Source organism: Plectropomus leopardus, chromosome 15, assembly GCF_026936395.1.
Source record: "Plectropomus leopardus strain MGB_pleo_1.0 chromosome 15, ASM2693639v1, whole genome shotgun sequence".
NCBI classification, from domain to species: domain Eukaryota; kingdom Metazoa; phylum Chordata; class Actinopteri; order Perciformes; family Serranidae; genus Plectropomus; species Plectropomus leopardus.
In genome coordinates, this window is record NC_142190.1 from 22,736,244 (window position 1) to 22,751,350 (window position 15,107).

General features: G+C 39.9%; 1 pseudogene across 1 annotated transcript; it reads left to right on the top strand.

Annotated features, from left to right (window-relative positions):
- Positions 1-2,577: 2,577 nt before the first annotated feature.
- LOC121952932 (multidrug and toxin extrusion protein 1-like) lies at positions 2,578-11,434 on the top strand (annotated as a pseudogene). The gene is made up of 16 exons (XR_015778893.1): positions 2,578-2,785; positions 5,165-5,266; positions 5,419-5,487; positions 5,626-5,774; positions 5,914-5,956; positions 6,078-6,122; positions 6,296-6,393; positions 6,557-6,653; positions 7,555-7,736; positions 7,864-7,972; positions 8,173-8,254; positions 8,527-8,590; positions 8,686-8,818; positions 8,915-9,009; positions 9,603-9,666; positions 9,768-11,434. The product of XR_015778893.1 is annotated as a multidrug and toxin extrusion protein 1-like (transcript).
- The last annotated feature ends 3,673 nt before the right edge of the window (positions 11,435-15,107 follow it).

The window sequence follows — 15,107 nt, forward strand, 5'->3', positions numbered from 1 at the left end:
TATCAGCTGGAGCAGACGCGACGGGTCCCTCTGCATCATTGTTCCCCCCAAAACCCCCTAAAGCTCTCGCCGCCAAAGCTACCCATAGCGTAACCAACAAAGGAGGGAAGAGAACACGTCGAAAAATTACTCTGGCACTCTTTCAACGTCCCTCCCCTCGTCCATCCTCTCATCCACGGCCTGCGCACCCCTCCTCTGCTCCTCTGTCTCCCTTTTTTTTTTACCTCTTTATCAAATGTTCACTTCTTTTGTCTCACGCACTGTTTCTTATTCCATCGCACTCTATCTTTCTGTGTGACACGCTCTGCCCTCGTCTGCTCTCTCTGGCCGCCATTATCTAAACCACCCATCTCCTCATCTTTCCCTCAATTCCCCTCTCTCATAGAAAAAATTCACAACCTACACACACTGATAAACGCACACCCCAACACACACACAGTGACACTGTGTGTACATAGTCCCACCCCTCCCAAAACCTTCTTCCACGCACACACTTACCCACCCCCGTCACCACCACCACCACCTTCTACTCTCTCCAAACCCCCACCCACCCACCACCCTCCACCCTAATCCTAATCACACCACCACCACCGTCATCAGCCCTTATCTCACTCCACCAAATCTGCTGTGACTCAAAACAATTTCCTCTCATTTGCGATTTTACTGCCCACCCCCGCCTCCTACACCTCCATCAAAACCACCTACCCCCTCCAATAAGCCCTCTCCACCTCCTCAATACCCCATCGCTACCCATCAGGCGCGAACCCCACCCAAACGCACATGCACACAAATATACAAATGCACTCACGTACACACACTCTGACCGGTCGCCATTAAGAATGACGGCTCATCGTGTGTAAGCGGTGACTTGCCACTGTCATCCAGTGGAGCCCGAGAAGAACTGCAGTGTGACGTCACGGCGGACGCCGGCCCCGCTGGTTGGTGGAACATATTTACGTGTGTGTGATTCTGTGCGTGTGGTTGGGATGGGGGAGCCGGAGGAATACAATTTGGTGGGTGGGTGGGTGGACCCGGTGGGCCTTGCTGCATCACTGAACCAGGAAAATGAATGAGAGCCTACACTAGGTGTCACCCCCTTCCTCTCCCATCGGCCTCCGCTAATTTCCCTTTCTCTTTCTCGACTCCTCTCGCTATGGATCCAGAGGCAAAGAAAATAGTTGAAACTGCAAAAATTAAGTGTTTGACAATGTATTCAATGGTATGTTGCAGGGCTGCTTGACTGTGTTGAAAGACTTGAATCAGCTAAAGGAGAGAAAGAATGTTTGTATTATTTGAGGAAATGATTAGAAATCCGTTTAAAGTTCAGTGAAGCAGCCTGATGTGCCAGAAATTTTTGAGCGTTTGAATTTCAACAAGAGTAAACAGCACCACCCGATGGGAGGTTCACATGGCCACAACCAGGGAGAGGAATGCCTCACTGAGAGGTGTTACTATGGGAGGAAGAATATAACATGATGGAGGTGACAGGATACAAGCATGTGTGTTGTTTTACAGTGACAGACTGTGATTTACCTCAGTGAGGGGAAAATAAACCTCTGAGTCAGAAACACATCGTCACTTCTCTCTGAATCTTTGCAGTCGTGAAACTGTTTGACAGCCAGCAGCAGAAGAGTTTGTTGCTTTTTAATCAGAAATCTTTTTTTTTCCAAGCAGAAATGCACAGTTTTTACTGGTGATGAATATTTTCAAATACAGCCTTTAAAATCTAAAACCATGAATATGCAAAAAACAGCTGTTTCTCTGACACATTATGATGTTCAGCTCAACACAAGAGAAGAGAAATGGAAGTGAGGAACGTTAACAAACAGCTAAAGTTAGAAGTGAGTGTGGTCGAAACAAACTTGTTATATGAGGTAAAATTGTTTTTATTTACCCATTGAGCTCTTATAAAAAAAAAAAAAGCTTCCTGATGGTTTGTGTTGTTGTTCAGTAAATATGCTTTGTTCTTTGAACATTAGATTGTGTTGTTATCGTGCTAACTGTTCATTTATTGTCATGGTGGTCTTCCAGTTTCCGGTTTTGAATAATAAATGCTGATGACCACAGTGTGCTGGTATGGAGGGTATCTCCTCTCATGAACATTCGTGCGTGTTGGCTGTCGTTTTAGTGTGTTCCTGTGCCACCTTTTGGCTGAGACATGGCAGGGTGAGGGCGAGGCCGCAGGGGACTTTTTCTGCCGCTGATGTCGGTTTGGTCTGTCACGGCCTATGAATTGAGTTTGACCAAAAACATTTAGTTCCTTTGAACTTTAGTGAAAGAGTGAAACTCTGTGACACTGAAGAGCAGCTGAGAGAAAAACAACCAGCGTCATTTTGGCACCGTTTTAAGGGGAGTGCACATCTTGGTGGGTCGGAGGTAGAGAGATATGAATTGTAGCAATGCCCCAGCATACTGTTTATGCCCACTCTCACAGACAGCGAGCAAGGTGGGCGGACATTGCCTTGGTTATTGATTGTTATCCTGGTAATTGGTTATTGATTAACCCCAGCCTTCTTGTCTGTTTCTTAGGGGAACTGTACTGTACGATCATTCACTTTGGGATTGAGTTTTGTTTTCTGCCAAATCTCATTTCAGTATGGAAGATTTAGCGACAAAAAGTGCATGTAGAGAAGTAAATAGACAGTCCAGAACAGACGAATCCCCTCCTCCTGCTGTTCACAGTGTTGACTCACACTGCGGATCCTGCCTGAAAAGCATCCAGCGCTGGGTACCTGTGAACTACAAGAATGAAACAGTTCAGCTTTTAAAACTGGCGGGACCCGTGGTAATATTGTGTTTAGATGGCACACGAGTCAAATTTTACTCCTCTAGACTAAACATTTTCAGAGCTAAGGGTACCAAGTCTACAACAATACAGGAACATATGTCATACTTAGGCTGTTGGGATTGCATATTTTGAAAACCAGCAATTATTTTCAGTAGTTGGCGGTATAGGTCACTTCTAGCCATGATAAACATTAATATGTCTGAGTTGCTTTTAATTTGAAAAGGCTAAAATTGCTTTACTGTTGACATGAGGATTGTTGTGTTCCAGTAAGTATTTTCAATTTGCCATCTGCTTTATTATAACAGTAATTAACAGGTTAATAACTCCAAACCATTAGGACTAATTAGAAAAAGAATTGCCTGTTAGTGATAAAAGTGTGGCAACATTTTAACTTAAATGGATTACACCCTCTCACTGACCCAAGTAAATGCCGTAGAGGCGTCACTAACTCAAGTACGAGACAGATACAGTATGATATTTTGTTCGTACTCAATTAGCGCCTGCAAATGATAAAAAAGAAGTTGTAGACATTTATCTAAACTGTATCTGAGCTAATTATGTTCAGTCTAAATAGAAAATAACCTCTTAATCCTATGCCTTAATTACAATACAGCATATATTATTCAAAAATGCTTTGAATGTCCCCCTAATGTACTGACAAAAATATATATTTATGAAACAATTGCTGTTCTATAATAGGCAACTGCATACCACCATCTGAAACAATCATAAATAAACATAAGAAATTACCCTGGTTAGTAATAGTTTCTGCTTCAGTATTATAGTGTACTGCAGTTTTAGCAGTGGTGTTGCCATACCCTAGCAGAGGCCATCGCACAATTGCTGTATGTAAGCACAATCAATGTCAAACAACATACTGTCTCCATTTCATTACTTTCAAATGTGTAAAAAAAACGGAAAACTAAAATGCTACATGAGTGATACATCGGCTATATCACTGTTGATTGTGATAGTTTTTGTAAAGTGTTAGTATGTCATAAAATGTCATTAAAAACGGCATCACGGTTGTATACCTCTGCAAATCAGTCAAGTTGCATTACAGTTTTCATCCTTGACTGTCCACACTCATATGTATCCATGACAGTGGAAAATGTTTCAAAAAGTCTGTGAATGTTGCTGCAGAGAAACTATACGTTCTAAAACATGGATGCTTCACACACATCTTCAACTTGACAATACAGATGATTTACACAATCAGCAGTTTCAAGGTGGGCACCCAAGATTAATGGTGCCAATTTAGTATCTGACCGAATGTCTCTCCTTCTGCTCCTGAGTTATGATGCTGAGCAATGGCCAGAAAAGGGTTTTTGCAAAAAACTGATTTCACAGTGAAGCTGACCTTTGCTCTTTTATATATACAATGCCATCATTTCATCCTATTAGAAACTTGTGTGAGATTCTATCATAATTAGCATATGAATTCTGGAGTTATGTCCAAAAATTGTTTTGTAAGGTCACAGTGACCTTCAAACCAAAATCCAATCAGTTCAGTCTTGATTCCCAGTGGGCGTTTGTGTCAAAACTAAAGAAATTCCCTTAGGGCGTTCATGTGAGTTGGACGGACAGACGGACAACCTGACAGCTGTTACTGGAGCAGTAGCATAAAAAGTCATAGTAAAGTATGTCATAGAAAAACTCGTTTTAAAAAATCCTGCTGGCTCCCTAAAATAGCACTAAGTTATCAAAACTCTGAGAACTCCTTATCTACGATACTGTGGGGGGGGGGATATCCCCAGATCCACCTGGGGGCTTGGGTCACAGCATTTGTGGATTGCCCCGCGTTACATAGGTTATTACGGCCCTGCCTCTTGAAACTTCATGGACTCACTTGACAGACTATATTAGAGATATTTTTTAAAACAGTATTTTCAATATTCCATAAGAAAAAAAGTGCATTTGCAAGTGTCTCCTGAGCAGAAAATTATAACTTTGTGGAAAGAAAAATAGTTGGCAATTCAACACGTATCCACTTTTCACTGACTCCCATTCATCGCACAAAGCCAGAACTTGATAGATGAGGACATTTAGTTTCCTTTTGTGTAAACCTTTTGATGCCAAAGGCTGTCAAAAACCTACACCAGCAATCACTAGAACTATTTTCTAAAGAAGAAAAGAGAAGTAGTAAAGACGTTTAGAAATACAAAGGAGCTGCAGCAAAACCAAAGTATAACACATGTCAGCTGCCAGAGAAAATAAGAACTTTTTCTCACCTCGAGGCCTTTTGAAACAAGTTTTTTGTATGGAATAATAACTCCATCAGCTACTGTATGTGCTGCATGTGGAGTTCATGTTAGGGGCAGTTCATTGAATGTTTTTATGGTTATGAAAACGAAGGAACATAATTTTGTTTCTCAGGTGATTTCACAGATGATGAGTTTCCTGATCGGCTTCGTCAGCATGGTGTTCTGCGGTCACCTGGGGAAAACGGAGCTGGCGGGGGTGGCGTTAGCGATAGCGGTGAGAGAGTTTTGCTTCTGTTTTTATTGGCATTCTGCTCTCGGGTCTCACAACTCATTCTCTTTCACAGCTTTTGAATTTATTTCATTTAACGTTTATCTATCCAAGCATGAATATGTTTTTCTTCTCTTTCTGGACTAATTTCAATATAGGTAATAAATGTCACCGGTATCTCCATTGGCTGTGGTTTGGCTTCAGCATGTGATACTCTCATATCTCAGGTATTGAATTCATCTTATTTACAAAACCAGGTCAGTCGCTGCTGTGCTCATAGTGTGCTCTTTCAGAATAGTTTTCCTGTGTTTGTTGGGCCCTTTGCCTTGCAGTGTTTTCTCATTATTCTGACCCCTTTCTTGCAGACTTACGGGAGTGGTAACCTAAAGCGTGTTGGAGTGATAGTCCAAAGGGGAGTTCTGATTCTGCTCTTAGCCTGTTTCCCCTGCTGGGCCATCCTCATTAACACTCAGCCCATTCTGCTTGCTGTCAGGCAGAGCACAGAGGTCGCCAGGTGAACCCTCTTCACCTTAGAAATAATGCATCATAGCAATACATAACACAAACCAACATTAAAAGCTACTTATACACCTAAACCCATAACTCAAGTTATTCAGCATGATTCATTGCATTTGTTTACCATTTTCTCCAAGACTCTCCCAGCTGTATGTGAAGATCTTTATGCCTGCTCTGCCAGTGAATTCAGCGCCAGTTTTTTATTATGTTTTTTGTATCTCCATCTCTATACGCTGCACTGAATGGCTGTTGTGTTGCATTATTGATCCAATTAACCCAATTCATCGCCTCCATGCTGCAGGCTGCCTTCATGTACCAGCTGCAGGGGAGTTATCTTCAGAATCAGGTGGGTTCAATGACTGGAAGACCACTGGTGTGAAACAAAATAATGACTGAAAGTTTGTCGGTAATGAGATGGTGTGTTAGAAAGAAGCGTGCACTGTAAGGTGGTAATAAACTGCAGGTGCACCGATGTGTTGAAGCGGCATGCTTTTTTAAACAGCGTGCTTACGCTCACAGGGCATCATGTGGCCCCAGGTGATATCTGGAGCAATGGGGAATGTTTTAAATGTAATAATCAACTACATCTTCCTCAGCCGTCTGGATCTGGGGGTTGCGTAAGTAGAATCCACATAACTCATACTATAATGAATAATATCAGTCAAAGTAAGGATACAGCATGCTTGATAGTCTATTGCAGGCTTCTGTATGAGTGACTAGCGATGACTATATGCGTTGTTTTCTACCTTTTTTTGTCTAATTGTGTTGATGCCTCTGAAGTGGATCTGCAGCTGCTAACGCCATCACACAGTATTCCTTGGCTGTCTTCTTGTTTGTTTACATCTGCTTCAGGGACTGCACAAAGCTACATAGGATGGTACGTTGAGTGGATTGAAAGGGATAACTTTTCATTTGACCATTACCCTCCTATGATTTTTTTTTTTTTTTTAATTCTGGAAATTATTATTACAAAAATAGAAACAAAGAGACTATTAATCATTTTTGTTAGCTTAGTCAGAGGAATTTCTTGCAGTAAAAGCTCCATTTATATAAAAGATGCTCCATAAAACTAAATATAGATTAATAATGTATTTATTATTATAAATTTGACTCTTTTAGTGTGTTGAGTTGCTCACTTGCCTGTGGATAAATTTCACATCTGTAGATGCTGACCTGCTGTGGACATAAGTAAAGACTACACTAGCTTTAGGCCTACAGTTAATGGAATTCATTGACTCAATGTTAAGAACTTGGACGCTGTCTCTATTTTATCTATAATTACACTGTTCTTTCAAGGCAACTTAATGGAAAACTCTTAAGAATTAGGCTTCAGTCCTGGAAGGGTTACAGTTTTGGCATCATTTAAATTTGGCACTGTTTCTGTCCTTTTGATTCACTGTCACCTCAAATATGACATTATAATAGCAGCATTAATATAGCAGGAACTATTTGCTTTGTAGACTTAAGATATAGTGGAGTAATGGCGTCCTGAGCTGAGAATGAAGTCATGCTCCCTGCACAGGGGAAGGGGGGTTATAATCTGAGCTTCTCTGTTTGGTGGCTGTCTGGCCAAATGGGCATGTTAGTGCATTTGAGTCTGCCTTTGTTTATCCCACTGGAAAATGAATGGCTGTTGCTCTGCACTGGTTACCGCTGATAACGCTGTCCCGACACCGCCTTTCATTACCGCCAGTTCTCTGATGTCAGTTTGGTGTGTCAGGGCCTTAACATGGCTGTTTTAATGGGTATAAGTACATTTCCCTCCTATTATCTCCTAGGCTGGTCATGAGACTGCATGCAGTAGTGGGGTCCCTTCCTCCACCTGGCCATCCCCAGCATGCTGATGCATTGTCTGGAGTGTTGGCTGTATGAAATCGCAGGGTTACTGGCAGGCGTCATCAGCGAGGTCGAGCTGGGAGCTCATTCTATAGTTTATCAACTGGCTGCTATCGCTTTCATGGTAACTTTCATGGTAACTGCTTTACATTATAGTAAGAGTTTCTCTCTTACTGTAAATAACAACAATCTTGGTGTATATAGTAAAGAAATGATTGTTTCCATATTTGCATTTATCCTGACCACTACAGTTTCCAATGGGTTTCTGTGTGGCTGCCAGTGTTCGGGTTGGAAATGCTCTTGGTGCTGGGAACACAGAGCAAGCCAAGATGTCCAGCAAGCTCTCCCTCATCTGTGCAGGTATGAATCAAATATGTACCCTGACAAATCTCCACTGCAGTGTGCCAATGTGGGAGACAACGGCTGCTTATGTTATAGAGAGCTTCTCGGATCTACAAACATTTTTTAAAATCATGTGCCATTTAAAGAACCACATTAATGCTTTTAGATATTTCCCACTCTTGTCCTACAATGTGCTGTGTTTCTTATGTCCAATCCAGCTACACTCGCATGTATCATCGGTGCTTGTCTTGGTGTGTCTAGGGATGTTGTTGGCTACATTTTCACCACAGAGAAGTAAGTACAGATTTTGACACGAGATATTCATAGGTGTGTGTTTTCTTACATCCGAAACAATAACTAACAGGCAAACAGCAAACTCATACAATATCAACATGTAAATCATCATGTATTAACTTCAGAGGACACGCAAAGTAAGCTTGGACCTTTTGCACTGTCACTACCTGAGACATGGTCAATGCAGTTATGTAATTTAAACTCACAAACAAAACTTAGTTCAAATACCTTTGCACTTAAATGTCTTTGTTAGAATCTCATTGTCATATCTTTATGCGTATTCAGAAGGTGGCCGATGTCATGAAGATGTTTGCTTTCATCCATATCACTGAAGCCTTTGCAGTGAGAACCTTAACCACACAAGTCATTTGATCTCTCTGCTGAGCAAAACAAACCCGACTTTTTGCCGTAGATTCCTCTGTGTTTAACTTCCACAGAGTGTGACCGGAGGTATTGTCAGGGGGGCAGGGAAGCAAATAATTGGGGCTGTTTTCAACTTGGTGGGTTACTACTTTATTGGGCTCCCCATTGGAGTGTCTTTGATGTTTCCTGTCAAGATGGGCATTGTAGGTGAGGACAGATTAAATATTTTTACTGTAAATGACAGTCTTGTCACATCAATCTACTAAAATTAATAAACCATCCCTCTTTGTGTCTCTGTTGCAGGGCTGTGGATGGGGTTTTTAATTTGCGTTTTCATTCAGTCCACATTTTTTTTAGTTTTCCTGTGTAAACTTACCTGGAAGAAAGCCACTAAAGAGGTGAGTAAGTCCACTGCTGACATCATGTGATGCTAATAATCCGAGGTGCAGACTCGAGTCAGACTCAAATCACAAATTTGATGACTTTTTGACTCAACAAAATCAAAAAAGACAGCATGACTTTGACTGGAACACCAGTGACTCGTGACTTCACTTGGACTTGAGTCTTTTGACTTGAAGATATTTGATACCTTCCCCCAAGACCAAAGATTAAGACATATGTCATTTTAAAAGTGTGCCAAAAATCTGTTAATTTCCCCTCATTTCCTTTTTATAGTTAATTATCATTAACACTATTCAATCCCTGCAGGTCGGCACTTAATTCCCCAGATCCATTGTGTTTGAATCAGTACAATAGTATTCAATCAGGTTGCAGGACAGAGCCGTGAAGAATTTACATTATGTTACTGTGTGCCTATTGGGGAAAAAATCTAAAATTTTCATGAGATAATTTCGTTCTCATCCCAAAACTGTGCAGTGGTCAACAAAACAGGAACTTAAGACTTGAAAAATAAATGATTAGGTCCCACCTCTGCTAAGATTGTAAATGTGAAAAAAAATATGATTAAGTTGTTTTAAATATCTCTGAATAGGCGCTGGTGAGAGCCGGAGTCCATGTTATGGAGAGGCACAAGATCTTTGGGATAGAAAAAAAAGGTAAGCAAAAGCTATTGTTATTCATACTTATAGCTAAATAGAACATCTGCTTTCTGGGAACTGTTGTATAACTAACCATGTATTTAAATTCTCTCTTTCAGCCCTGGACACCAGTGAGAAACAGGCTCCCATAAGAACCAGTCGATCCAGTTCTTTGAGTCCGGCGGAGGGGAAGCTGGAGGCGCTCGGAGCAGGTCAGCAGACTTCAGATGACGTGGCTCTGTCAGTCAGGCAGCTGGTGGTGAGACGTGGCCTCGCTGTGCTGCTCATGTTCATCATCCTCACTGCTGGAGTCTTCATCAGCGAGCTGCTCATCAGACTGCTCGAATTAGATGAGTGACCATTATTAGACCTCGTGTGTGCAGCTTGAAACCAAGCTCAGTGAGTCTGCCTTTGAGAGTACAGATGCATCCTCGTGTTTTGCAGTAAAGCACAGAAAATCACAGTCTAGGCAGCTTCCATAATGACAATTTCCATGCTATACTCAGTTATACAAATATGCCGACCATTTGCAATAATGATGGGAAAAATAGCTGCATTGCAATGATATGTTACACAAGTAAAAACATTCTCTTAATACACCATTGTGAACATTTATAAAGTTTAAAAAGTTATGACTTTATTTTCTTTATTACTTTATAACAAAGTGATAGTCTTAAAAGTTACATAGATTTTACAATAGCATTTACAGCAGTAATGTTTGATTGACTTTTCCAGCTCTTTCTTGCTTGAATCTTTTTACTTTTGTAGTTCTAACATTAGTCATGTTTTGGAAAGTCTAATAATAAACACGACTGAAATGAAGCAGCCAACGAGGAGCTGAACTGAAAAAATATTGTATACGTATGTCTCCTTTATATAGAAACATGCTGTGTAAGATTGGCTCCAATCAAGACACTGACGAAATATATGTTCTCATTATGAAGTATATAGTCTGAATGGATGCCACAATTAGAAGGAGCATGATTAAATGCTATATTTAGGCTACAGCGCATCTGTAGATGTGTGCTTTCATCATCAAAGACAGAGAAGCTGCTCTTTTTCTTTGGTTTATTTTTCTTTCCTTTGATCTGTGTTGCCAAATTTGATGATAATGAAAGGTCTGTAAGCTCACGCTGCAACGTGCTGGCTGGATGAAGACATGTCAAACTGAGCAAATCAACCACCTGTGCACTCTGCAGGAGCAGATAACTAGCTAGCTCAGGCTTCACAGTTATAGCCTGCTCACAAATGAAAAATTCACCCTGGTAACAGCAAACAACTACGCACGTTGGGTTTTTCAGAAATACGTTTGGTATGTATGGTGTTTCTCTACAGATCCATCAAAAGCAATGAAAAACAGTGTCGGTCCAGGTTTAAAAGGGTTAACTAACCCACTGTAAACCCATCCACAGCAATAATTTAGTAGAAAGAGTGACAAAGTCTTAGAGGCAGATAGGGGTGTCAGATGGGTAAAGCAAACACAGGATTTTCCCTCCAGGACACTGCTGTTTTTGTCCTACGTGTGATGTAGTTAACTTACTTTAGCTATGTACCAAAAAAATATTACTTATTTTAAACCAAATCTGTCATGATCTCAGCTTTTGTTGTAGTTTGTTTTCTATTTTATTCTGAAAGTCAGTCTCCCCATGTGTTATTTCCTCCCTTTGTCTGTATTTCCTGCCTGTTTTCTGACACACCTGCCTTCTATCAGTCTTTTAAGTGCTTCCCTTTTCCAAGAGTCTTCCCTGCACATCCGTCTTAGATAAGTCATTTGCTCCAACCTAGTGTTCCCTACCACACCCTTTGTCCACCAATCCCTGTGTTTACCTCCCCTTTGCCTGTGCCCACCTACCCAAGCTGTGTCATGTTCTTGTGATTAGTTTTCTCTGTGTGTATATATGCCCATCTTTCCCTTTTTCCTTTCTCAGTTTGTCATTCTAGTGCCAAGAAGGACTGCCTGACCAGGTTTGTTCCCTGTGTTTCTGTATTCCTGGTTTTCTTCTTCATTTGCCTTTGTTGCTTGCCTGTTCTTGTTCTTCTGCTGTCAATTTATTATATGATTATTATTACTGTGACGAAAGCAAGATCTTTTCTCTAAACCTAACCAAGTAGTTTTGTTTAAATGGCCTACTTTTTACTGTGAAAAGAAGTTTATTTTGAGACAACAAGCGTGTAACAAGCAGAAACTGACACCCTGTCCCTGAGTGTCCAAAACTGATGCTAGAGGATTACCTAGAGCATCATATCCAAGGGCCACTGTCCCAGCTGCCATATTGGACAAATTTTGAGTGAGAACATGTTGTGATACTGCAAATGAATGCAAAAAAACCCCTTGGGAAGCCTCCATAGTATTTAGGCAACAGGTTGTTTTTTTGTTAGGTTTTTTTTTGGCACAGGCTAACCACTGCAAACTTTAGCAGATTCATTTCAGTAGGTGTAGGTAACTTACAGGTACTGTGGCCCATGCAAAGCCAGCACACACAAAAGCCACTGCACTCACCAAACTGACATCAGCATGGACTTGTAACATATTGATGTTTGCAACGGTCGCATAAAAAAAACTTGCATATTAATTTATCGTTATTTAACATGTAAATCAGACTTGATTCATACATGGTTACGTCGTCGTCTGAGCTTCAGTCTTGCTCATCAGTGCAGACATTGTCACAGGCTCCTCACAGAGCCTGTAATCTTGGCCCGCTCACCCCCAGAGACTGCAATCAGTAACATGCTGTGGCATCATTAACAAGTGACTGTGTAAAGATTTGCTGTCAGTATCGTAAAGCTAGAACTTGAGTTGCGGCGGCTTAGCGAATCTCATATTAACTTCTTGGTTGTGTCGCTATACAACACAATAACATACTTGGAGGTCAGTTAAATTTTGGCTGCAGTTATAGTGCATATTATTTTAGTTAAACAGTCCAGAACTACTTGCTTCTAGATTTTTTTAGAGTTTTATCTATTACTACTCTTGGATAGAAAGTGTTATGTGACACGAATCAGTGCTTCCTCTCGTGGGTGAAAAAAAATCAGTCTTAAGCACTTTGCCCACATTGGCATTTTAACATCAAGTACCATTTTGAAGAGCAGAATCCATGAATTTCCAAAAGCATCCGTAGCTAAATTATTGTTTAATCATGTATGTTATTAAACAAGGCTGGTTAATAGATAATAATAATGTACTTTACAAGAGTTACTGGCTCTTGAGTAGGTGTGCTATAAATGAATTCTGGTGCATTACTTTTTGTAGGTACGATCAATGCATGAGAACAGATGCAAAAACTGGTGGTTTAATTTTTTAATCCTTGGCAGCATGGTTTTATTTTCTTCCCTTCGACTGCACATTTAAAAGGGCCTAGGAGAAGAATCTGCAATTCAGATTACAGACTTTGACAAATTTCTCAGGGAAATATTACATTTTGGTTTCTCTGTGGTTGGTTTCATTGTTATACACTTTCAAAGCCATTTCAATTGATTTGGGTCCTGTATCATGTGAAAGTATATTATATGTTGGCCATAGATGTACAGTAAAAAAAACAACTACTAGCATATTATTTATCAATCACTTCTGTCCTGAAGAATACCAGGGCTGAGTGACAGTAATACAAGAAGACAATGCAGTAACATATAGCCAGCCCAGTCTTGTAAGAACATGTGAAATGGACACAAAGTCTTAACTATACATTACATGGTGGTGGCAACGAAATGGGTTAAAAACACAATCTAGCAACAGGAAAACAATGCCAATGCAAAGTCAATGAGGATCTTTTGTTGTGGTGGACACACAAAATAAGCATTAGAAGGGGGAAAGTCCATGTAGGGCAGGAGGGGTGGTGAACTGGTCAAACAAACTTGGACTTTAAACCAGGAGACTACTGTTTGTGTCCTGTGTAAAAAAATTTCAATGTATTTATAATACTTTATGACCTTTACATATCTACACAAAATACTTGATGTAGGTTCTTTACAAACAATGTACACTACTTTATGAACATACATTATGCAACTACGCAAAATGCCTACGTTTATGAGACATATGTCACATACATAGTTATTTTAACAGAAAGAACAATCTAACTATGGTATGTTTTTGTTCTTTAAGCCTAACCAAGTGCTTTTTCTTTCCCTAACTGAACCAAACTGTGATAATTTCACAGCAAAACTGCAACTGCTCTTAATAGACTTTGAATTGTCATTGTTTTCATGTTGTCAGCTTGTTATTTTAACACATTTTTCGCCAACCACCACATAATGTATAGTTAAGAGGTTTTGTCTATTTCACATATTTCTGTGAGACTGTGTTGGCATAGCCTGCTCATATATCTATATAACGTGTATTACATATTAACATGTCAAAATGTAAATTTTACATCACATATTTACAGTCAATCTTACACTTACAGTTTAAACATGAGAGAATGATTTGAGGTAAGTAAAGAATATATATATGTCAAAATGCAGAATGTAAATCAAGACAAGAATAAATGGAAAAATCAAAAGCTCTCTCTGGAAACCATGTGGTTTCTCAGTGAGCGGTTTATAATGTGTCATGTAGTCCCAGTTGAGCATCCAGGCGGAGCAGGTTAAAACACGATCTTTGTAACCAGACCTGTGTTCCCCTTGCCAGTCTCAGTACCGAGCTTTTGAATCTTGTGTAGATTATTATTAAGTTACATTTTGCCGGTTATAGTGACATTAATTTATTTATATTTTTACAGCCTAAGGCAAAGAAGAAAATGTCCCTAAAAGTCCTTAAAGATGACTCGATGACAGAGGAGACCAAAAATGATCTGGATGGTAAATTTTTCTGTGTTAACTTTCAAGGAACTGTAATACTTAAATAATTATCTTGTCCAAATGTGTTTAAACGTTTAAAGTCATCTATTCAAGTGTTATATGTATACATTTTGTTGTACCTATGCCATTCTGTAGGTCCTGAAGATAAAGGAGATAAAGGCTCTGCTCCAAGTTGCAGCAGCATAAGCAGCATTGGATCAGGTAATGATTTCTCATTTTCTAGCAGTGTATCTTTGTTGTCTAAACTGAGTTTCATTTCTTGCGTGATTTTTCCGCCTGAGATTAAAGTTGTTGGCAGATTTTGTCAGTATACATGTGTGTGCTTACAAATCAAATTAAGGAAAACACCATATCTGGTCCACTACCTTTGTTGCATGCATGTCATTCTCTCTCTGTCTCACTCATTTAATACTGTCAAATCATAATCTTTTTTGTATCCTGCTCTCTTGTTTTTAAGGATCAATTTCCAAAGTGGAGTTCCTAGAAGCCAGGATCCAATGGCAAGAAAAAATAATAAAGGATCTTGAGCAAGAGCGCAATTTCTTGCGTGAACAAATCATGGGAAAGAAGAGATCGTGTGAGTGATTTGGGGGCAACTTGTATCTGCAAAATATAATGTAATTGTAATGAACGGTGTGATATATTTTCATAACAATCTGATC